Below are 26,092 nucleotides of genomic sequence, written 5' to 3' on the forward strand. Positions count from 1 at the left end.
TTTCTTTTTCTCTTCTTCTTCTGGGACCCCTATAATTCGAATGTTGGTGCGTTTAATGTTGTCCCAGAGGTCTCTGAGACTGTCCTCAGTTCTTTTCATTCTTTTTTCTTTATTCTGCTCTGCAGTAGTTATTTCCACTATTTTATCTTCCAGGTCACTTATCCGTTCTTCTGCCTCAGTTATTCTGCTATTCATCCCTTCTAGAGTATTTTTAATTTCATTTATTGTGTTTTTCATCATTGCTTGGTTCCTCTTTAGTTCTTCTACGTCCTTGTTAAATGTTTCTTGCATTTTCTCTATTCTATTTTCAAGATTTTGGATCATCTTTACAATCATTATTCTGAATTCTTTTTCAGGTAGACTGCCTATTTCCTCTTCATTTGTTAGGTCTGATGTGTTTTGAGCCTGCCCCTTCATCTGCTGTGTGTTTTTCTGTCTTCTCATTTTTCTTATCTTACGGTGTTTGGGGTCTCCTTTTCACAGGCTGCAGGTTCATCATTCCCATGGTTTTGGGTATCTGTCCCCAGTGGCTAAGGTTGATTCAGTGGGTTGTGTAGACTTCCTGGTGGAGGGGACTAGTGCCTGTGTTCTGGTGGATGAGGTTGGATCTTGTCTTTCTGGTGGGCACGTCCACGTCTGGTGGTGTGTTTTGGGGTGTCTGTGGCCTTATGATTTTAGGCAGCCTCTCTGCTAATGGATAGGGCTGTGTTCCTGTCTTGCTTGTTGTTTGGCATAGGGTGTCCAGCACTGTAGCTTGCTGGTCGTTGAGTGAAGCTGGGTGTTGATGTTGAGATGGAGATCTCTGAGAGATTTCACTGTTTGGTATTCCGTGGAGCTGGGAGGTCTCTTGTGGACCAGTGTCCTGAAGTTGGCTCTCCCACCTCAGAGGCACAGCCCTGATGCCTGGCTGGAGCACCAAGAGCCTTTCATCCACATGGCTCAGAATAAAAGGGAGAAAAAAATAGAAAGAAAGAGGATAAAATAAAATAAAATAAAATAAAGCTATTATAATAAAAAATAAGAAAAAAATATTAAGAAAAAATTTATTAAGAAAAAATTTTTTTTTTAATTTTTTAAAATAAATTTATTAATTTTTTATAATAAAAATAAGAGAAAAGTGATTAAGAAAAAAATTTATTATGAAAATTTTTTTTATATTTTTAAAATAAAAATATGAAAAAACTTATTAAGAAAAAAAATTTTTAATTTTTAAAAATAGAAAATAAGGAAAAATTTTTAAGAAAACATTTATTAAGAAAAACGTTTTTTAAGTTAAAAAAAAAAAGGAAAAAAAAAAAAAAAATGGACGGACTGAACCCTAGGACAAATGGTGAAAGCAAAGCTATACAGAAAAAATCTCACCCAGAAGCATACCCATATACACTCACAAAAAAAGGAAAAGGGGAAAAATTAATATATCCTGCTCCAAAGTCCACCTCCTGAATTTGGGATGATTCATTGTCTATTCAGGTATTCCACAAATGCAGGTACATCAAGTTATTTGTGGAGCTTTAATCCGCTGCTCCTGATGCTGCTGGGAGAGATTTCCCTTTCTCTTCTTTGTTCGTACAGCTCCTGGGGTTCAGCTTTGGATTTGGCCCCGTCTCTGCGTGTAGGTCGCCTGAGGGCGTCTGTTCTTCGCTCAGACAGAACGGGGTTAAAGAAGCAGCTGCTTCTGGGGCCCTGGCGCACTCAGGCCGCAGGGAGGGAGGGCTACGGATGTGGTGCGAGCCTTTGGCATCAGAGGCCGGCATGACGTTGTAGCAGCCTGAGGCACGCCATATGTTCTCCCGGGGAAGTTGTCCCTGGATCACAGGAGCCTGGCAGTGGCGGGCTGCACAGGCTCCCGGGAGGGGCAGTGTGGATAGTGACCTGTGCTCGCACACAGGCTTCTTGGTGGCGGCAGCAGCAGCCTTAGCGTCTCATGCCTGTCTCTGGGGTCTGTGCTGATAGCCGCGGCTCGCGCCCGTCTCTGGAGCTCATTTAGGCGGCGCTCTGAATCCCCTCTCCTTGCGCACCTCGAAACAAAGAGGTAAGAAAAAGTCTCTTGCCTCTTCGGCAGCTCCGGACTTTTTCCCGGACTCCCTCCCGGCTAGCTGTGGTGTGCTAACCCCTTCAGGCTGTGTTCACGCAGCCAACCCCAATCTTCTCCCTGCGATCCGACCGAAGCCTGAGCCTCAGCTCCCAGCCCCAGCCCGCCCCGGCGGGGTAGCAGACAAGCCTCTTGGGCTGGTGAGTGCTGCTCGGCGCCGAGCCTCTGTGCGGGAATCTCTCCGCTTTGCCTTCTGCACCCCTCTTACTGTGCTCTCCTCCGTGGCTCCGAAGCTTCCCCCCTCTGCCACCTGCAGTCTCTGCCCACGAAGGGGCTTCCTAGTGTGTGGAAACCTTTCCTCCTTCACGGCTCCCTCCCACTGGTGCAGGTGCCATCCCTATTCTTTTGTCTCTGTTTTTTCTTTTTTCTTTTTCCCTACCCAAGTACGGGGGGAGTTTCTTGCCTTTTGGGAGGTCTGACGTCTTCTGCCAGCGTTCAGTGGGTGTTCTGTAGGAGCAGTTCCACGTGTAGATGTATTTCTAATGTATCTGTGGGAAGGAAGGTGATCTCCGCGTCTTACTCTTCTGCCATCTTGCCCAGACCCCCCATAAGTAACATTTTGAGAAGCTACCTACTGTGTAAGATTTTTAATGTTGTATAAATATAGTAGCTAAAATTAAATGCCACTTAACTTTTTCAGAGATTAATTAATGGACAGACTGGTTAAATTCAAAGATTTTTGATATATAAAAACTTTATAAATGGAACTATTCCATCAATAGGCAAAGTGTAATGAAAACCTGTCTAGATGGATAGTATGTAATTTCTGCACAGGTCTCTGTAGTAAATACACCTCTGTATACCGGTCAGGAATCTTGCTCCAATAAAAGAACATAAAGGTTTAAAAAAGTACAAAGTGAAAAAATTAATAATGCATACGTTGGGTTCAGTGCCTGGTGAATAAATACATATTAACTATTTGAAGTATAATTTGGCCTAAAATAGAAAAGACTTATGTAACTCAATAATGTTTAAGAAGGTGGCTCATGTTGGCGACTGATCAAATATACCTGACTGGGGCTTTTGCCCCAGTTTTTGCCTCTAGATTTTCTAGTCAAATCACTTGCCTCTATCCCTTCCCTCTCAGGGACCACCACTGATCCTACTAGAAAAATCTAAAGCTTATGGATACTCTCCTATGTAAGAGGTAGCCCACTCAGACCTTGAGAACCACATGGGGACTTTTCACTCTTTGGTTTCATAGCCCCTCCATAATCTGGCCTGACCTGACTGTATCTTGTTTTCATTTCTTCCCAATGTCCAGAGCTCCACTAAATAGATCTTGTCATTCTAACAACTTTGACCACTTTCCCATCTGTTGTGGACTGAATGTTTGTGTCCTACCAAAATTCAGAATTCATATACTGAAACCCTAATACCAATTTTTCATTTTATAACATGTAGGCGATGAAGTACATTTCTGTGAAGAAAACTTTGTTCAATTATTCTTTTCCTTGTTTTTAATATTAAATAGAGAATTACGAGACTGTTGTGTGTGAAGTGTGTTATATATTACTAAATTTGTATCTAGAAAAATTTCTGCAATTTTTACTTGTCAAACTTTAACATTTTAAAAATCATTGGTAATGTGCTACTTGAAACAATGTTTTCACTACTTTTTTATTTTAATTTTCTGTAATTACAAATAATATAAGCTAATAAACATTTTTGGCATATTTTCTATACAGACTTTAGACTGGTCTTTCCAGATCTTCTCACACAAAACTTTTCTTAAAATTTTAGTTGCAATTACATTGAACTTAAAAATGAGTTTAGAAATAATAGACATATTTATTATGATACCCACTTATTCAAGTTCTCATTCATCAAAGATTATATTTGCATGCCTAGAAGTGTCTACATATTTGTGCCTGTTTGCTCCTAGTGTGTATATTGCATATTTTATCCATGCATGACATCCCATTCCAGGTCTTGAAATTATCTGAAATATCTTACATAAATACTTTCAACAAGGATGAAATAAAATACGTTAAAAGTAGGAATTATAAAAGTTATGTTTCAGTCTAAGAAACCAAATGTACAATGCTTCACGTGTCTTTATGAACATTTTTTTTAACAAGGCTGTATAGTAGGGTCATTAAAGAATCAGGCCCTAGGTTATTCAGGTGCATTTAAACCCACCCCTACTATGCACTGTTCATAATTTTTAGCAAAATATTTAAATTCCGTAAGGCTTTTTCTAATCTGTTATATGGGGATAATAAAGGTCATTAGCCTGTTATTAAGTCATCGTAAGTCTTATAAGGAAGACTAAATGAAATCAATAATGTAAAATGATAGAGAAGGAACAATAAATATAGTTTAGCTATTAATATTATTATTGGTTTATTTCTCTATTTCCCTTTATCTCTGCATTTTCTACAGGAATATGAGCCCCTATCTCTTCCTTCCTTAATGCCATTTGATAATTATAAAGCTCTTTACCCCCTGGAGTCAAGTGAAGCTAACTTCAGAATAGGCTTTTATGTCCTGACTCAGTCAAGGGACTATCCTTTGGATAGAACAAGTACAGTAAAGTCTTGTACATTTGCTGGAGAGGGATTATAATTTACACTTTTTACTTGAAAATGCATAGAGAAAACTATAAGGAACTTGATTTAAAATGTTCAGAAGATTGAAATATATTAGTTTTTAGAGAAAACCTAAGTATTGCTATGGCTGAGGCCAGAGTTTCTTTTTATTTCCAAAGCACAGCAACAGGTTTCTTAAAACTGCTTCCTAGATAGGATGATAATGGAAAAATCAATAAAAGTAATTCTAAAAGAACCACACAACATGTGGTTCAAGTACTTAGTTCCTGGCTGATATAACTTAATTCAGAGTAGTTTTGTCCTCTTTTCCACGCTGTTTCCAACATATTTTGGTTGAAGTCACTTCTAGATATTTTATGTGTATTTTTTTAAGTGCCAGTGAAACTAGAATGCATAAAGGGATGTTCTTGCCCTTGAGAAACTCACAATCTAGTAGAGAAGTCGGATCAGTGAAGAGGTCATCCCAACACAATGCCTTAAAAGCTGTCAGAGTTAATAACATTGTATGTGGCTCACAAAGTAGGAAGCAGCTTCTCTCCTGTGGTGCAAATGATAAGATTTCACAGAGGAGGTGACAACTGAGCTAGGTCTTCAAAGATGAGTAAGAGCTTTTTAGGCAGAGGAAAAAGGTAGTCCTCTTGGCATATAGTGGCATTTTACTTAATCTTCTTGAAAAAAATACACATATGGCTTTCTTGGAACCTATAAGACTTACATGAAATCAGTGATATGACACAGATAATAGTTATAAAATTTGGTATGAATTGAAAATAGAGAAACAAACTTAAGGTGTTGTGTAGTTTAATTACATGTAATCAAAACAAGCCCACATGAAGATTTCATTTGGATATAATCTTTAGATACTCAATATTAGCTAATATTTAAAAAACTTTTTATTGAAATAAAATATCCATATAGAAATATGCATATGTCATCATTCTACAACTTGATAAATTTTCACTACCTGAGCACACTGTGTAACAAGCAAATGTGCTTGTTACAGATCAAGAAACAGAAAATCATCAGCATTTCTGAAACACATCAGAAGCCCTTCCCATTATACCTTCAAGTCATTATGCAATTCCCCAAGGGTATTGTTATCCAGGATTCTAGCATAGGTTAGTTTCATATTTATGTTTTCACTTGATATAAAGGAAATCAGACAAGATATATATATTCTTGTGTGTGGCTTCTTTCACTCAGCACTTGATTTGAAATTGATACATATTATTAAGTATAGAAAGTGATTGGTTTATTCTCATTGTTGTATAGTATTTCACTCTATAATTTATTCATCATTTTTATTTTCAATTGATATTTATGTAGCTTTAAGGTTGGGGCTACTCTGAATAGTGCTCCTATGAACATTTAGTACTTTTTTTTTAGTTGCCATATGAATGTGTTTCTGTTGAAAATATACTTAGGTGTGAATTGCCACATCATGAGGTGTGCATATGGTCACATTAATTTGACCTTTTGCTTCAGGTTTAAGCTTAATTTGTGGAAAAGGATATAGTTAGAGCTTGGACAGAAGATGGCCAGGAGATCAATACTGGTAGACACTTAACTCTCCACCTCTCCTTTCCTTGCTAAATGAAGTAACAATTTCTGTATATTGAATTATCTCCCAAGGGACTACTTAGCCTACTCAAAACTAGTCTTCTGACTGGTCCATTTTATAAAATGCAGTTTACAATGTTAAATGCACCCCAAATGAGATAAACTAAATCTCTCCCAGCCCAATCTGCCACTACACCAAAAAACATGCTATTTATACAGATATAATAAATATGAAACCAGATGTTTAACTATATTCCAATGTGTATTAGGAAATAAATTGTGCAGAGAAACAAACATGAAATATTGTTGAACTTAAAATGACTGAGAAAATGGAGACCATATTGCTTTCTTGTAAATTATAATGAAGCGTTCTTTTAAAAATGAGATTGTTTACTTGTACCCAGGACATATTTCTATAACTGAGCCACAGAAGAGATTCAGCTTGTGCTTGTTTTTTAAAAAGAGAAATATAAGTTCCTATAGAGTAACTTCTATAGTCACATAATGTTTTATATAGCTACATTGGTAAGTAGCTAGCAAAGTGATGTAAAAGCAGATGAGAGGGAGGGGAAGGATAAGGCCAGATAAAATGAAAGGTGGGAAGATGGAGTAAACTGGAAAAGTGGCAGAGCCCTAGGGAAAAAAAAAATGTACTGTTAGAATAATTATTACTCACCTACTACTTTAAAGATTGTGTAATGATAGATTTTATTAACAAATAAAAGCAACATCTGCTGGACAAAATCGCAAAATCATTTGGGGAAAAAGACATTGCAGTAAATGGCTTGGACACAAAACAGCAAGGGATGCACTTTAAAAAAGAAGGATAAGGTGCAACGGGTGCAGAAGGATAGGAGGTAACAAGTAACACCCAGAGGTGGGAGGATGCCACTCAACAGTTTTTAAACATGTTTACAGAAACTTTGCAGGAAAGTGTGTGAAATGCTGACAGGAACCATGTCATGGACAGCGGAAAGTGACAATCCAAGGGAGAGAATTTCATCAATAGTCTACAGGAGAAGAAATCTTGGGTTTAGAGTAAGAAGAATGTTGTGAGCTTTAAAAATATTTCTAAGACTAAATTTGGAAATCTGTTTCAAAATGTAACCCTCCTTCCTGGTGGGTAGATTACAACTAAAACATGAAGCTAGAGGAGGAAACACTGAGGTGTCATGTTGACCATAACACAATCATCTAAAATGGAACAAATTGATAACTTATCTGTAGCTTTTTTAAATATATGAAGTCAGTATTTCTAGGCCACCTATTTTCAAGGTAAATTGATTAGAGGTTGAACAGGAAGATGATAATGATATGGAAGCAGCAGGAATTACGTGTCACAGTAATGAGGGAAGAAAATGAATTTTTATAATCACCAATTATTACATTAATGAGGAAATTAATCAAATATGGGAAACATAATTGGAAAACTAATGAGTGAGTATGATTGACTATATTACATGGGGAATAAGTTAAGGCACAGAATAGGAGGTTTTAATATGTTTAGTATTAGAATCTTATCCTGAATGGCAGCCTTCAAGAAGGTAAGACAGAAAAATGACATTTGCCAAGAACTAAATGTTGATTTTTTTGGATAATTTCAGGGTTTATTACTGGTGGCCTAACATATACTGATACATGCCACAACTGCATGAGAACATAAGTTCTTTAAAGAAAGGGATGGTGAACCATTATGCCTAGGGTCTGTCACAATATTTGATACAAACCTGATCATCTTGCAAGAAATATAAGTCCACTGAGGCTAACTTAAGTAAAAATTTGTCATAAGGCCATGAGGGCATCTCAAAGAACCTAAGGGGAAGGACAAATATTTAGTATTACTTTGCATTTAATAATATACTAGAACCAGGGCCTGACAAAATTTCAATGTTCTCTCTGTATCTGTCAACACTGTTTATCTACATTTATAACTAATTATTTTCTCTTTGCAGAACAGTTTTCTGTATCTCTAGTTTTTGTGATGAAACATACCTCTGCTGAGTGCTCCTGATTATCCATGTAACAGGAGCTTTCAGCCCAGGAGAGATGAAGTACATCTTTTGCAATACCGACTTGAATTCCCAGGAAGGGGAATGAATAAATGTGATACAGCTGCCCAGTTCTGGACCAACCAACTGCAGCCAGGGGTCCAGCAACAGATGGGTGCAGCATGGTGCCTGCCCGAAGGACAGACATTTTCAGAAGGGACGGCTGTTCTGAAATACCTACAGTGACCTACATTTCTCAGTGTGGATATGTTGAATGTATAAAAAAAGGTCATATTTGGTTCTCCTTTAGTGACTCATGTATTTCTCCTGGCGGGACATTTTTAGTACTTGAGATATTTTAAGAAAAAAATAACAGTATAAGAGCCAAATTTATTTAGGATTAGAAGAGACCACTATTAATTTTCTTTTATTCTCAAACTATACTATTTGACAGAGAAGAATTAGATGATTATGTGTTCAAACCCCACCTCTTCCACTTATTAGTTTTGCAGGCTTTAGATACGCCTTTTCCCTCTTAAGACACATTTCCTCATCTGTAAAATGGAAATAATTAATAAGAATAAGAATCTCATAGCATTGTTGTGTAGATGAAATAAGATATTTCCTGGAAATCTCCTAATATAGTGCCTACCATATGGCAAGCATGCAGCTTGTATTGTTATTACTTTTATTCTATTAGACAATTTTATTAGTTTTCTATTGGTGCTGTAGCAAATTACCACAAACATAGTGGCTTAAAAACAACACAAATTTGTTATCTTACAGGAGGTTAGAAATCTGAAATAGATTTCACTGAGTTCAAATCAAACTGTCAGCAGGGCTGCATTCTTTCTGAGGGCATTGGGAAGGATCTTGTTTCCTTGAATTTTCCAGCTTCTAGAGGTCAGCCACCTGTATTCCTTGACTCATGACCCCTTCCTCCATCATTAAAACCAGCAGGGTAACACCTTCACATTTCTTTCTCAGACTCTGACACGCCTGTCCTCCCATGACAAGGACTCTTGTGATTTAATCGGGCCCAACTGGATAACCCAGAATGCTCTCCCCACCTAAGATTCTTAATCACTTTTACTGAGTAAATCAGCATATTCACAAGTTTTAAGATGAGGACATCTTTGGGGAGCCATTACTCTGTCTGCTACAACAATAATGTCCTTCTTGACAGTAAGTCCCTTTCTACAAAACTTACTCTATGAAGGTGTCATTTAGTTCTAAATCAGCTTTTGGTCTACAAGTTTATTTCCTAATTGAAGAGAATAACTGAAGAAAAAATACTAATAAAGTCAGTTTTATGAAGAAAAAAGTAATAGAATTATAGATGCTGACATTTGACTATTATGAAAATATTTCTCATACATATATTCATGAGTTTCTTTTGATATTATGTTAATATATACAAAACAAGTTGTAGGGTGGTATACCATGTTGCAGAACATATTGTTTTACCAAACAAAGTACTTCTCAATTACAATACGTTCCTTATAATCTATTGGTGTGTGGAATTAAATTACCAATCCCTATATTGCTTAAAGCAGGTCAAATTAGTTGACCAGATATGAACAATAAAAACTATTCTAGACATATTGCCAACACACATTTTTTAAAAATTTCACTTAATTCTGTTAAAATACTTATAGTTTGAAAAAGAGAGAGAGGGTATTTAGAAACTCCAGCTTATTAGTTCCAGAATTGTCTAGACCATATGAACAAGTCTGCAATCTCCAGTAATGTTTTTCCTTTCTGTCCTTTTACGTGCCATGTAAAACAATTTTGCTCTTGAGTGAAGAAGACAGAGACTCTCTGGCTGGCCCTTTACAATTAAGGCGATTGCTGTTAGATGCGAAGCAAAATTTAAAAGCAAAGTTTTTATTTAAATTGATCCGTAAAAATGCATAGTTCTAAGATGAATTGTTAGTTTGGTATGACTTTTTCTCATTGTTTATGTTTTATGAGCTGATTCTAAATTTTCATTCAGATGCTGGATAAATCAATTATTACCCAAAGGATGGCTCCTACTGCAACACAAGTGTCTAGAATGTAATGTTTATTGGCCTTCTCAGGTGAGCCAAATTTTGACTGGCTTTAAAGTTTAAGCTTAAAGCTAGTTTGATTTGATTTAATCTTGGATTATTTGAAAGATCATTGATTTTTCTGACTGTGACTTTTGTTTCCAATTTTGACAGTGTTTTGTGATGGCTTTTCCACAAAAGGCACTCCACGAAATAAAGTTGTGGTAAAAAAGCCTTGCTTGAAGGTTACCTGGCAATATCCACACATGACATTTACTTTAAAAGAATTCTGTGAGAAATAAACAGCCTTGCCAAAGGGAAAATAGCTCTTGAAAAAGGAAAAAAAAAAAAAAAAAACAAACCTGCTATTGAAGATAAGCAAAAAGTATAATGAATGTTACAATGTCTGAAAATTACTGTTCCATTTATCAAAGTTTATATGGCAGATGAAGAGATAGTAGATTAAAAGAACCTACTTGTTTATATGCACAAAGATGCCAAATTTAGTCCCCATTTTCTTGTGCTAAAACTTGATTAAGCTGTCCTAGATATACTCCTTTCTGAAGGTTAGAAAGGCAAATAAATAGTGGGCTAAAGGGCTACGTTTTATGACCTGGACAGTTGCAATGTATGAATATACAATAACATATCATTTATTAAATTAACTCATAAAACACAAGAGCCCATTATGATTAAGAAGCCAAAGAATAATATTTAACTAAGAATTTAATTTCTGAATAGACAATTTAATCACCTAGTTGACAAATGATTCTAAATTATGCTTTATTAATAATTTAATTCCATTCACAATTTTTTGGCAGACATGGTGCTAGGCCCTGGGAATAAATTTGGAAAGGAGATTGAGCTTATCCCCTTCTACACGAATCAAAGTCCACTGAAGAAAATGAACAACAAACAATTAATTTCAAATATAATGATTGTTAATGAAAGCAATAAAAAAGGGGTGCTATGGGACCACATGGCAAAACAATCTAACTTATTATTTTTAATGCATCCCCACTTAAATTCTTCAGCATGATCTCCCACCATTCCTGAAAGCAATAAGATGGTAAATGCTTCCTTTTATTTTTCATTCCTTTCTTCCTCCTCTCCTTTTTTCTCCATCATTTTTTTTTTAATGTATCCTCCTCCCCTTACATAAATATCTAAGCAAGTGCTCACCTTTCTCTGCTAGAAATGGGCACGTAGCAGTGAACACAGAGACACAACCCTGCCCTCATAAGGTTTAAAATAAACCAGGTTATACAAATATTGAATAAAAAAACTGAGTAACTAATTAGTTAATTGCTACTAATAACTTATTTGAACGAGAAGTGCAAATTGTTATAAGAGAAGAACCTAATTAGTCTGCGGGTGGTATCTGAGAGATTGTTTTGAGATGACACTTAAATTGAGATTTTTAAAGAATAGAAAAATATGTTCTCCCGACAGGTGGAATGACAGCATATGTGAAGTCCTGCACACGTTAAAGTCGGAAGAACTGACAAAGCCTATTGCATATGGAGCTAAAAATCGTTTGGATCAAGAAGAGTAAAGAGAGAGGCTTCAGAGATACACAACCTTTTTAGAGATAAGAACACTAAACATTAAAGAACCAATTTAATAGAGTATTTTATCATGTGGTAATAAATGATATGGCTGGAGATGGAGTCATGAATTTGATCACAGAGAATGTGGTGGATGGGATATTAACATTACACCTCTCTCGCATGCTGAAGCAACCAGGCATTTGGGATCATGGCTCTTCTCCAGACAGAAATCTTTTTAAATACAAATTTCATCACCCTTGCCAGTGAATGAATCAGGGTCGCTGACCAAAGCCAATCACTGCATAGCTTTTTCCTGATAATAAAGAATGCACATAGGACCCATAGACATGGAGGGGAGGTTTCAAGGCTTTCTCTTCCTCTGGACTTTTCATGTGCAGCGATGGAGCCTGGAACTGATGAAGCCATCACACAGAGAATGCCAAACCAAGAAAACTGCAATGAAATGGAATTGGAGAAATATAATTATATCAGTTTAATCAATTTTGATGCCCACAATACCTTTGGACTTCCAGGTGTGTGGTCCAATACTTTTTATCCCCATTCGTAATAAAGAACCTGGAGATAGCATGAATAAAATGATGCTTTAGGAGACTGATTTTGTGATAGTAAGCAAGAAAATGCTGGGGTTCTTTTTGCCTGTGGATATAGCTTTGGTAGGCTTTTTTGATCTGTAAAACAATATGAAAATGTTATTTAATCTCTTTAAATATATTTTAATATTGTTTAGTTTATTTAGGCAATTTCTCATAAGGGAGTTTAGTTTTGGTAGAAATATCAAAGATAAATCTCTGTTAATCCTTGATTGAAAGACAATAATTCAATTGTGCTAGTTTATCATAGACTGATAGTTAAATAGAATATAATCATGTGTTACTAAATCACATGAAATTGTGTGTGTGTGTGTGTGTGTGTGCGTGTGTGTGTGTGTGTTTCATACCCACTAGGGCACCTCAAGGTAAGAACCTCTGCTCATTTATTTTTGTGACTTCTTAAAAATAACAGACATAGAAATCAATGGAATAGAAAAGAGAGCCCAGAAATAAATGCACACAATATACAGTCAATCTTTGACAAGGGCACCAAGAATACAGTGAGGAAAGAATAGTCTCTTCAATAAATGGTATTAGAAAAAGTAGATATCCACATGCAAAATAATGAAATTGGACATTTATCTCACACCATACACAAAAATCAAATTAAAATGGATTAAAGACCTAAATGTAAGACTTAAAATTATAAAACTCCTAGGGAAAAAAACCTTCACTTTGGTTTTGGCAATAATTTATTGGATATGATATAAAAAGTACAAGTAACAAAAGCAAAAATAGGAAGTGGCATTATATCAAACTAAAAACTTCTACACAGCAAAGGAGACAATCAACAAAATGAAAAGATAAGCTATGGAATGAAATGACATATTTGCAATCTCATATCTGATAATGGATTAATATACAAAATATTTAAGGAACTTCTACAACTTAGTAACAAAAAATATTAATAATCAAATAAAAAACAGACAAAGGAAATGAATAGACATTTCTCCAAAGAAGACATACAAATGGACAATAGGTACATATGAAGTTGCTCATCACCACTAATCATTAAAGAAATACAAATCAAAACCACAATGAGACATCACCTCAAAGCTGTTAGGATGGGTATTACAAAAAACATAGATAACAAGTGTTGGCAAGGATATGGAGAAAAGGGAATCCTAGTACACAGTTGGTGGGAATGTAAATTGATGCAACCCCTATGGAAAACAATATGAAGCTTTCTCAAAAAACTAAAAAGAGAACTACCATATGATTCAGCAATCTTACTTCTAGGTATATATGCAGAGGAATTGAAATTAGGTTTTCTAAGAGATATCTGACCTCCTATGTTCATTGCAGGATTATTCACAATGACCAAAATGTGGAAGCAAACTAAATGCCCATCAATGAATGAGTGGATGAGGAAAATATGGTATACACATACAATGGAATATTATTCAGCCTTTAAAATGAAGGAAATCTTGTCATTTGTGATATGGATGAACCTGGAAATCATTGTGCTAAGTGAAATAAGCCAGATACAGGAGACAAATACTACATGATACTAATTATATGATGAATCTAAAATAGTAAAGCTCATAGAAGCAGAGAGTGGAATGGCAGGTGCCAGGGACTGAGGAGGGGGGAAATAAAGAGGTATTAGTCAAAGGGAATAAAGTTTCCATTATATGAGACAAATAAGTCCTAGAGATTTATGGTATGGCATTTGCCTATAGTTAACAATACTGTATTGTTTACTTAAAAACATGCTAATAGGGTAGATATTATGCTAAGGGTACTTGTCGTAATCATCATCAACATCATCATATAAGAGGACGAGAAGAAACATTTTTAGGTGATGGGTAGATTTATGGCATAGATTGTGGGGCTTATTTCATGGGTGTATACTTATCTTCAAACACATCAAGTTGTATACAGTAAATATATACAACATTTTGTGTGTCAAAATTTATTTTTTCTCTTATTTATTCTTCAGCTTCCCTAACTAATGCCTCACAACTTCGTTGCTAATCTGTGCTCCTTGAATCAAACTAATATTTTTAGTTCCTTTTACTCATTTCTGGTAATCTTTTCTATTTCCACTCTCTTCCCAGGAAACTTGATTTAAATTGTAATCAGTATTAAATTTATTCATTAAAATTCAACATCTTCCCAGACATTATGAATCTATTATGATCACTAACTATCTACATTTCATAGGTATCTCAGTTTTCACAAACCCAAAACAATTTTTGATATTTGAACCTAAACATCATCCAGGCTTCTCTGTTTCAGTTATACTGCTGGCTTTAATGACAACAACTAAAGACACATGCACACGCATGCATTCATTCTCCTTACTGCACGGTTCTGAAATGTATGAATTTCAGTTACCATGATATACTAACTCTGAGTAATTTTGTAAAGTACACATTTTGCTGCTAGTTTAGTCCACAAATTGTTATAATAGTTTTTTTTTTTTTAATTTTTATTTATTTATTTATTTATTTTTGGCTGTGTTGGGTCTTCGTTGATGTGCGCGGGCTTTCTCTAGTTGTGGCGAGTGGGGGCTACTCTTCGTTGTGGTGCGCGGGCTTCTCATTGCAGTGGCTTCTCTTGTTGTGGAGCATGGGCTCTAGGTGTACAGGCTTCAGTAGTTGTGGTGCACGAGCTTAGTTGCTCCACGGCATGTGGAATCTTCCCAGACCAGGAATTGAACCTCTGTCCGCTGCATTGACAGGCAGATTCTTATCTACTGCGCCAGCAGGGAAGCCCAACACAAATTGTTATATAAATAACAGAACGGCATCATGACCAGTGACAAATCATGTAACCCTTGTCAAAATCTGACAGCGGGTGGTCACTTCACATTTGTTATTCAGTTCACACACAGGCAGCAAAGCAGGTAATTGTGTACCCTCCTTGTCTCCTACTGATAAACCCATTTGTTATTATTTTAAAAATCAGATGATGGAAAGAGGATATTGCTAAATGAAAAATGACAACACTGAAAGTGATATTTGAATATAATGTAATTGAAATTACAGAAGAGTCAGCTGACCATAGAGATGTTGGCATTACCACTGTTTGAGAGACTCCAGATGTGCAGCCAGAGGAAGTTAGTGAAGGTGAGATTACTGACAGAAACGAGGAAAGAAATTGTGATGAAACAGATGAAAATGTCCCAGAAGAACTTAGGTGCCATCAAACAAACTTCACATTAGAGACATTCTTGGAGATAATACATGACAATGTAAGTGAAAAGGATCAAATGGTAGATGTCCATCCAAACGTTGAAGGGAGTATGATAATTTAACAATACGTAAAAAAGATGCTTATTAAGTGTCATAAGTTATACAATGAGAAGAAAGCAAGCACTAATCAAACTATTATTCAGTTTCCTTTAACAAATTTTTTAGAGCAAATAATATTTGAGATTCCGTAGGATTGTTTCATTTCTCTCTGCTCTGTTTTATTTTTTAATACGATTTTAAAACTTACTTTCCATTTACAGTTACTGCAAAATATAGGCTATATTTCCTGTGTTGTACAATATATCCTTGAGCCTACCTTACACCCAGTAGTTTGTGTCTTCCACTCCTCCACCTCTATATTGTCCCTCACCCCCTCTCCCCACTGCTAATCACTAGTTTGTTGTCTATATCTGTGAGTCTGCTTCTTGTTCTTATATCCACTAGTTTGTTGTATTTTTTTTAGATACCACACGCAAGTGATATCATGCATTGCTTTTCATTCTCTGTCTTATTTCACTTAGCATAATACCTTCTAAGCCCATACATGTTGCTGCAAATGGAAAAATTTAATTCTTTTTTTATGGCTGAATAGTATTCCATTGTGTGTGTGTGTGTGTGTGTGTGTGTGTGTGTGTGTGTGTGTGTGTATCACATCTTCTTTACCCATTCATCTGTTGATGGACACTTAGGTTGCTTCCATATCATGAAAATTGTAAATAATGTTGCTATGAACACTGGGGTGCATGTATCTTTTCAAATTAGTGTTTTTGGTTTTTTCAGATATATACCCAGGAGTGGAATTGCTGGGTCATATGTTAGTTCTGTTTTCAGTTTTTTGAGAAACCTCTATACTGTTTTCCACAGTGGCTGCACCACTTTACATTCCCGACAACCAGTGTACAAGGGTCCCCTTTTCTCCACATCCTCGCCAACATTTGTTATTTGCATTCTTTTTGATGATAGCCATTCTGACAGGTGTGAGGTGATATCTCATGGTGAGTTTGGTCTGCATTTTCCTGGCGATTAGCAATACTGAGCATCTTTTCATGTGCCTATTGGCCATCTGGATTTCCTCTTTGGAAAAATCTCTATTCAATTTTTCTACCCATTTTTTAATTGGGATGTTTGGTTTTTTGATGTTGAGTTGTATGACATTAATTTTCAGTGTTTCTCAGGTCCTTTCTCTCTCTCTTCTCCTACTGGGACCCCTATAATGCGAATGTTGGTGTGTTTAATGTTGTCCCAGAGGTCTAATGTTTTAAATTACTAAACATACATTAATTTTGCTATTTTTAAATTTCCGAGTACATTTGTAACTGACAGCATGAGAGTTTTTTTGTGACATTTTTAAATGTCATGGGAGAATAATAATTTTTCCCATTGATTATTAAGATTACTTAGTACAGTTTCAACTTGCATGGCCACTTTTGGGGTCCTGCACTGCTATGCAAAGCAAGGAATGCAACATACATTATCAATCCATTATTTTCCATTTTTGTTTTAGCCCCTTAATCTAAGCCATCATCAACTCTCAATTTGATAAATCTAAAGATCTCCACACACTCCTTCTTCCTTTCTCAGTTCCAACCCATCCTCCACAGGGTAGCCAGATTGAGCTTTGACCAAATTAAATCAGCTGATACCACATTTATAACACTGAGACTAAAACCATGCCCCTCTTCATAATTCCCTTCACTTACAATGTCAATAGGATGCCCCACAAAATTGGCATAGCACCAAACTTCTTCCCACATTCCTCATTTCCACCAACAGGGGTCAAAAGTTCATACACATTAGGGTAAGACCACCCCTCCTCCCATGAGTGTCCAAAGAGAACCCTAAGCACTGAGACTAAAACCATGCATCTTCAGGAGTCCCACTTCCACTGATGTAAATCAGGAGAGAACCTCAGACTTTTCATATTTTCTGACACTCAGTGTTGCCGCCTTTATCTTCCTTGAGTTCACTAGGACTTATTTTTTAATTTGTCCACAAATGAAACTGCTGGCTTGGGAGTCATCCTACATCTCCTAGAATCTCATCCCTTCTCTACTTCCTATTGCCCCTCTTCTATCACTCTTGAGACCCTTCCCCTATGCTCTCTGGAGAAAAATCTCCTAGATCCTGAGTCTTTTCTCTAAAGCCTTCTTCTTGCTCTTACAGAAGACACTACTTTACCTGCAACTTTCTCAATTGATTTTTTTTTTTTTTCTCTTCCCCACAGACTCAATCCACTAGGTTGGTGTCCTCCTTATTTCTCAATTCCATTTCCAGACAGCTCTCCCTCCTTCTCCATACAAATTAGCTTTAAATCCATGTCATCTGAGTCTCTCCATGACTACTCTCATTCAAGTCTACTACCAATCCTTCAATAGACTCTCCCATCTTTTAAACTTTTAAACTTTTGTCTCATGGGCTCTTCAACACTACTCTGGTGATTTTCTCAACAATTTCACTATAGTTTCTCTTTCTGACACCTGTACATTCAGTTTCTTGAATTCTTCTCCTCTACTCAACTCATCCTTCTCTTTACCTCACTCACTCCCAGAAGTATATTGTAGAATTTGTCATTACCTATAATAGCAGACCCTTCATAATCTTAATTTGATTTGTCCTGTTCTCTGATCACTACACTCTATCTTTCTAGCTCATTGCACCAAATATTTCAATAATTTCAATCCTATTGAAACTTTTATTTTCCCTCATTCTCTCCAGATTCTTTCTTTCCTTCTTACCAACATCATGTTCCACAATCAACCATTAGAATCACTACCTTTTATATACGCTCTACATTTTTACTCCTCCCTTGCTTTCTTGCACTCTCTTGGCACAGTCATTAACCAATTAAATCCATCTTTCCACTTATTCCATGTTTGTCCCAAGGAAACTGAATGTGTATGGAGAAAAATGCACAACCATTCTGACTGGTCTTATTTCGTAGTCATGATTATAGATATTAAGCTGAGTCTGAAGACTGCTGCTCAGAGTCATACCTTAATTCCTATGCCCTTCACTCTCCTAATGTCCTAAGTGTTAATTTCACATCTTCTCATTTCCCCGTAAGCCTCAAATAACTTTTCCATAAACTCGTTATTAATGACCTTTCTTCTCTGTGAAAACTGCAGGTAGCTGGAAGAATTTCCCTAACTCTCACTATCAGATCTACCCAGCTACCAGGACGTGTACCCATATCATCTGCCCCAAATTGAGTCAGGCTCACAACATTGTCACTGAATCCCACCTCCTCCCCCTACTCTAAAACTTTGTTCCAAAAATATGCCTCTCTTTCCTAATATCAAATTTTTCTGTTAGAGCTTTTAATTATTATCATACAAACTTGTTATTAGTCTCCCCATCTTTACAAAAGAAAACAAAAGAAACATTTTTATTGATTCATCTTTTCCCATCTGCTACCTTCCCATTTATTTTCTGTATCTCTTTGAAGGAAACTCTTTGAAAATAGTATACTTATTCACAGTGCTATTTTAAAATTTTCTCCTTCCATTATTTAAAAAAAATTCCAATCAGACTTTCACTCCAACTACTTCATCAGGCTGGCTCTTGTTGTGACCATCAAGATCCTCCATGCTACTAAATCTGATGGTCTATTCCCAATCTTCAATTTGTTTGATCCTTTAATCTGCTTTTTACATCATAGGAGATATATTTTCTTCACATTTCTTTTTTTACATTTTCTTTACATTTCTTTTTTTTTTTTTTTTTTTTAATTTGGCCATGCTGCAGGGCTTGTGGGATCTTTACTCCCTGACCAGAGATCAAACCCAGGTCCCAGCAGTGAAAGTGCCAGGTCCTAACCACTGGACTGCCATGGAATTCCCCACGTTTCTTCTATAATTCTACTTACCTTTGGTTTTCTTCTCATGTCATTGGTCACTCCTTTCAATTTCGTTTGCTGCTCTCTTCTCCTTCATTCTGGAGGGCCCAGGATCTTCTTTTATTTTATATCTAAAATCACTCTGTTAGATATATATCTCATTTGTTGTATAGCTTTCAATACCATCAACTCAGATTTTCATACCTATCACAAGCAAGCACTTGAATTTATATATCCACCTGCCTGAGATATTAATAGATAACTCATAATTAACATTTCCTGGGATATCTCAAAATTAACATGCTCAGACCTGAATTCCTGATCTCACACATACTGCCAAACCTTCTTCACACAGTCTAATGCACATACACTAATGGAAACACTGTTCTTTCCATTTTCAACTTAAAAACCTAGACTTCTTTCTTTCATACTCTACACCTAATTTATACAAAATACTGTTGAGTAAATTTTCAAGTCCCATTAAAAATTGGACAGCTCCTAACCTCTTTCATTGAAATCAAATTCTCAAGTGGTTTGCTACAATAGTTTCCTAACTGGTCTGCCTGTTCTACCTGCTCCCTTTCCCAGCAGTCAGTGTAACCTTTAAAAAATGTAAATCAAATCATTTTACTTCTCTCTTTTAACCTTGCTAATAGATCTCCATGTCAATCAAAGTAAAAGTGTAAGCCTTTCTAATTCCTTACAAATACATGATCTGCTCTTCCTCTTCCTTCCTTCTCTCATTAACTTCTGAGCTCATATTGTGTCACTACCCCCTCCTATTCTGCTCAAGAATTACAGGCTCCTTTGCTTGTTCCAGAGCACAACATATATCCCCCATTTAAAAGCTTTTGCACTGGCTTTTCCTACTGTCTGGAATGCTCTCTCCATGCCAACTCAATATTCTTTTGACTTTCTCCCAACCCAGCTTCAAGTCTTTATTCAAATCTCATCATCCCAATGAGGGCTATCCTGACCACTATTTTAAAATGTTACTCTCTCCCCTTACCAGCGTTTTTAACCCTTCACATAATTTAAGCACAGTACCTGAGCCATAGCAAATGTTCAACAAATATTTCTAATGAAAGGATTAAAACCATTAAAAAGTTTCCAAAGTTCAAACTGTTAAATCAGATCACTTGTCATGTTCTTAAAGTATTTGCCTTGGTTCCCAAACTCAACTCACACTCTATCTTCCTAACTTACTTGGTTTCAGTCACTCTATCTTTCAGGTTCTTGAACACACCAAATTCTTTTTCATCTCAGGATCTTTGCACCTGCTATTCCTTTGCCCAGATCATTATTTTCTTGATATATTTCATTGCATAATCCCCATTTTTCTACCCTCAGCTTTAATGTCACATTTTGAGTTGTTTTCCCTGGCTTTCGTATCGTAAAATTAAACACCTATGTTATTCTACATCATAATATCATATTCTCTGTTTCTTTGGGGCTCATTTTTGAAAATTATTCATTGTATTTCCTCTCTAAAACAATGCAAATTCAATTATTTGAAGACATAGTTTGCTTGTTCAAAGATGCAGACCCTGCATTGAACACAGTTTCTGCCAAATCATAGACCCTCAATAAATATTAGTCTTTAGGTTAAAAAAGAAACACAAACAGAACAGAATATCTGGGGAGATCAACTATGGTGTGAGCTGTTGCCCTTCCTCAGTCTTGCCCAATTAGAGCCTTGGGCCTGTAACAGTTCTTTATTTAGAGATAAAAAGCCCTCACCACCTGAGAAGTGCATATATCCATGTGTGGGAATATCCTTCCCTGTTTCAGGCTGAATGCATACTCTTTTGTTCTGCTTATGTGTAGGCATCATATGGCACCTGGTCAACTCCACTACTGTATCTGGACCCTATGGGGTTCCCTGAGGGGATGGGAGTCCTTCTACTATAACACAAGATGCGTGTGTGCCAGTTGCCTTGCATCAGCTTTTGGGAGGGACCCACTGACCACGGGGGACTGTTGTCCACTATTGAAGCTTGCCTTGCTCTGTCTTTTATCTATGGATGTAAAGCATTGCTTCATCCAGGGCTTAACTTTATTGTATTTATTTTATTGTAGATAGAGTCTTACCTTGGCATTGATAACCATTACAGGTTGTAGCCACTGGACAGAACAGAACACAACGTGTGACTCATGAGTTAATGAAATCTGTTTGAAGGCAGTGTAGAATAGAGTTTAAGAGTGTAGCTATGCTGTCAGAATGCTTGGGTTTCAGTTCCAGTTCTGTCATGTGATTATTGTAAAGTGACCATGCATTTGGGTTTTTAGGACAGTCTCTGATTATGCTTGCCTAACTCATTTTTCTATTATGAGCCCACTTTCACTCTCAAAAGTTTTCCAAGTTGGAAGGAAAATTATATGCCCTCCACCCCAAAGTAAGAATCTTTTCCTTGGGTCAAACCTTTCTTTTACCAGTTTCTTTACTTGGAAAGTAAAAATAAAAAGGATACCTAACTCCCATAGATTTTGAGAGGATTAAATAATCATACATAGCATATATGAAGAGTATATAATTTGTGTGTGTGTTTACTGTACACACACACACACACACACACACACACACACACTATATGAAGGTCAAAGAACTTAGACCAATTGTTGCCATATATTATTGACAAATTACACTTTTTAAAAAATTCTCTTCATTAGTCCATTTAATACAAAGTTTGTAGAAATACATAAATATACATGTTAAAAAACAAAACTTCATCTAACAAGACAGATGGATTAGTTGCTAATCATTTCCTTTACAAAAGGATGAAGCACATTGTCCATTTACACTGGTGTTTCAGTAATATACGTCTCAATGATTACCTACTTGTTTAGGGGTAGAAACACCAGGAGATAAACTACTAAAGTTTTCCCAATAATATTGTCAATCAGAATAGGCAAAGGTTTTTCTCTGGGTATATAGTATATATCGATAGAAAAAAATTTGTTCTGATGTACAAAAACTCATTTAAATGTCCATCGTATGTTTGTTGTATAACCCTAGTTTATTTTATTGTCTTTTTCTTACTCAAAAATGTGTTCCTTATAGGAACATGTTTTGCAAATTTTTCTATTCTTATTATTTAATTTTTAATTTTTATTTTCTACTAAGAATTACAAGATCTGTTTACTTAGTATATTTATTTAAATCACATAACTGGAATTATTATTATACTACAACAAAAGAAAAAAAAGTACTGTTCATTCGACAAAGAAGGTTAGAAACTAAAAATTCTTAACATCCAAAAGAGAACACAATTAATTTTAATAAGCTAAAGTGCAACAGTAAGGCAAAAAGACAAGATATGTGAGAAGCAGCTGTGGGACCTAAAGGTCATCACTAAACATGATTCTCATTTACCCTTTTACTTTTAGTGTCAGGATCTTGTTCTGGTAACATAAGCCCTTGAGATTTCTCAAGCCATCCTTCTGTATTGAGCTACCTTGCTAATTTAAAAGCCTTAGTGATTATGTTCTGTTATGATATTATTGGAAAGGTCAATGAATTCATGAAAATACGTTTTCTTTTTGGTTTTATGACACTTGGAACCTTTTCTCCTTCTACAATTTTCAACAAGAAACTGATCATATGGGTCATTTTGTGTAATAAATGAACATAAGCAGTCACTATTTGTGATAATGTCACTTTCTTTGTCACATCCTGAATGGGCAGAATGGGGATATCTGGATTGTTTGATACATTTTCTTATTTTTAATATAAACAAAAATTTTAATGGAGGAAGAAGAGAGAAAGCATTTTTAATAACACAAGTTATAACTTAAAAGATGAAAAGGTTAAAAATTACCTTCAAAATCTTATATTAAGTGCTGACATAGTGACTGCTAATATCTTTCTGGAATTCTTTTAAAGAGTGTTTTACATTGAAATTGTCTCTGTGTATGGTGTCTGAAGAAAAATAGCAGAAACAAAAACTAGAGAAGCTTGAGGTAATATAGTAAAGGAATGGCAATAATGCAGAATATAAAACAGAAAAAAATAACATGCAATGCCATTTCTGGCATAGATCCAATTCTGTAAGCCATAATAATGTTTATATTTTCTCATCTACCACACTAAGATATTAAAAGACGGATTTCAATATTTTTCTCATTATGTGACAAGAGAAATGTCATTCACATGGAGCCAGGACAAAATTTTTAAGGTTTGATCTCATAAAGCAGTGGAACCCCTCCCCCATTCATGCCTATATAATAATAAAAGGTCATTTGTAGAAGCTATCAGTGTAGATATTTTGTGATTTTTGTGTGCATATTAATTATTACTTAAAACAGAGTTTGTGCGCCAAAGCAATTTTGAGGACTTAGTCTGCACTTTGATAATAGACAGGTTCTTCATTTCACTTTGTGTAGATCCAAAAGCAAATTAAATTTTATTCAGACAAGTGTCAGTATATCTAAGGATAAGTTTTGGCTAAACACCTTTGATGGCCAATATTTATAAAGTCCAAGACTCTTGAGATACATTTTATCATTTAATCAGCAAATGATTACATGGTATAGTTTACCACTTTTCCTAATATGTTAACTTCACAGCTAATCAAATCAGTGTTTCTAGCCTGAATTCACACTATTTGAGTGCCCTGAAATTACTCAAGCAGGTTGGTGGTTCCCAAAAGAGCAAATCCAAATCAATTGAAAAACAACCCTGGAACCCAGCTCCACCCAGCAGTGAGCTGGAACCAGCCCTGGGAACCCCTGGGCCTTAGCCCTGCAGACCAACAGGTCAGTAAGAGATATGGGGTACCATGCAGCCCTCAGCTAGCCACCCTTGGATCCAGCCCCACCCATCAGCATGCTAACAAGAGCTTCAGAACACTCTGAACTCTGCAGCCACACATGTTAGGAATTGGCTTCACCCACCAGTGGCCAGTGGCCTCCACACAAGACAGGGCTTGACAACCAGGGGCTAGCCATATGGACACCAATGGACACCAGCTCTGTGACCCTAGCCCTACCCACCAGCTGGCCAATACCAGCTACAGGACCCCAGACCCTATTACCAGAGATTCTAGGACCTGGCTTCACCCACCAGTGGGCCAGTACTATCTGCTGGGCCTAGCCTCACCCACCAGTGGGTAGACACCAGCACCTGCTCACATTGGGCCATAGCCCTGCCCTACAGTAAACCAAAACCAGCCATAGGATGCCTGTGGCCCCTCAGCCAGGAATCTGGGATTCAGCACCACCAACCAGCAGGTCATTACCAAATCTGAGACATCCTGAACATCATGGCCAGCTGAGTCAGGAACAAATCACACCCATCAGTAAGTTGATACTAACTCCAGGGCCCCAGCCCACCAGCCAGCCACTCCAAGACCAAACCCCACCTACCAGTGGGCCAGCACTAGCCCCAAGACCTCCCAGGTCTCATGACCCAGCCCCACCAACCAGTTGGCTGGCATCAGGACACATACTCCTCCGGTCATGAAGTAAGCCATGCTAGGACCCAACCCCATCCACCAGGGTCTGGCAGCCTCCACATAAGGCAGGGCATAGTAATCAACCAGACCACGGATAGACACTCCTACCTGTACATCCACAGTAGTCAGCCCACCATGACAGAAGGATCCATGCAGCCCATACAGAAGGCATTCTTAGAGCATACAGCTCTGGTGATCCTAGGAAAGTGTGCTGCTTGTTCCCATAAGATGTTTCCTACATAAGGCCATTTCTCCAAATGTAAACTAACATTTGCACTATAGTGGTTCCAGAAGGAGAAGAGAGAGAGAACATTTTTGAAGACACAATAGCTGAAAATTTCCCTAACACCTAAGTCCAGGAAGCACAGAGAGCCCCAAACAGGATCAATTCAAAGAGGACCTACCAAAACACACTGTAATTAGAATTGCAAAAATTTTTATAAAGAGAGAATGTTAAAAGTGGTCAGGGAAAAGCAATAAGTTATGTACAAGTGAGCTCCCATAAGGTTACCAGCTGACTTTTTAGAAGAAATTCTGCAGGTCAGAAGGGAGTTGAACAATATATTTAAAGTGATGGAAATGAAAAACCTACAACAAAGCTTTCATTCAGATTGGAAAGAAATATCAAGAGTTTTTCAGACAGGCAAAAACTAAAAGAGCTCAACACCATCAAACCAGCTTTGTAAGAAATGTTAAAGGGACTTCTCTCAGTGAAAGAAAAAAGACCACAACTAGAAATATGAAGATTACAAAAGGAGAAATCTCATTGATAAAGGTAATTATGTAGTAAAAACAGTAAATCAACCAGGTACAAAGCTAGTAGGAATGTTAAAAGACAAAGTAGTAAAATTATCTGTATCCACAATAAGTAGTTAAGGGATACACAAAACAAAAAGTTGTGAATATGATGTCAAAACAGTAAATATTTGTAGGGGAATTAAAAAGGCAGGATTGTTAAAATGCCTTTGAACTTAAAAGATCAGCAACTTAAAATAATCAAGTATATATTGAGATTGCCATACATAATCCTCATGATAACCACAAATCAAAAATCTGCAATAGATACACACACACAAAAGACAAATAATCCAAACATAACACTAAAGAAAGTCAGCAAATCAGAGGGAATAAATTAGATGAAGGAAAGAGGAACAAAAAAGAACTAAAAAAAATACCAAAACAATTAACAAAATGGTAAGTAGTACATAAATATCAATAATT

This window comes from Balaenoptera borealis (genome assembly GCF_965194805.1).
Source record: "Balaenoptera borealis genome assembly, chromosome: 18".
NCBI classification, from domain to species: Eukaryota; Metazoa; Chordata; class Mammalia; order Artiodactyla; family Balaenopteridae; genus Balaenoptera; species Balaenoptera borealis.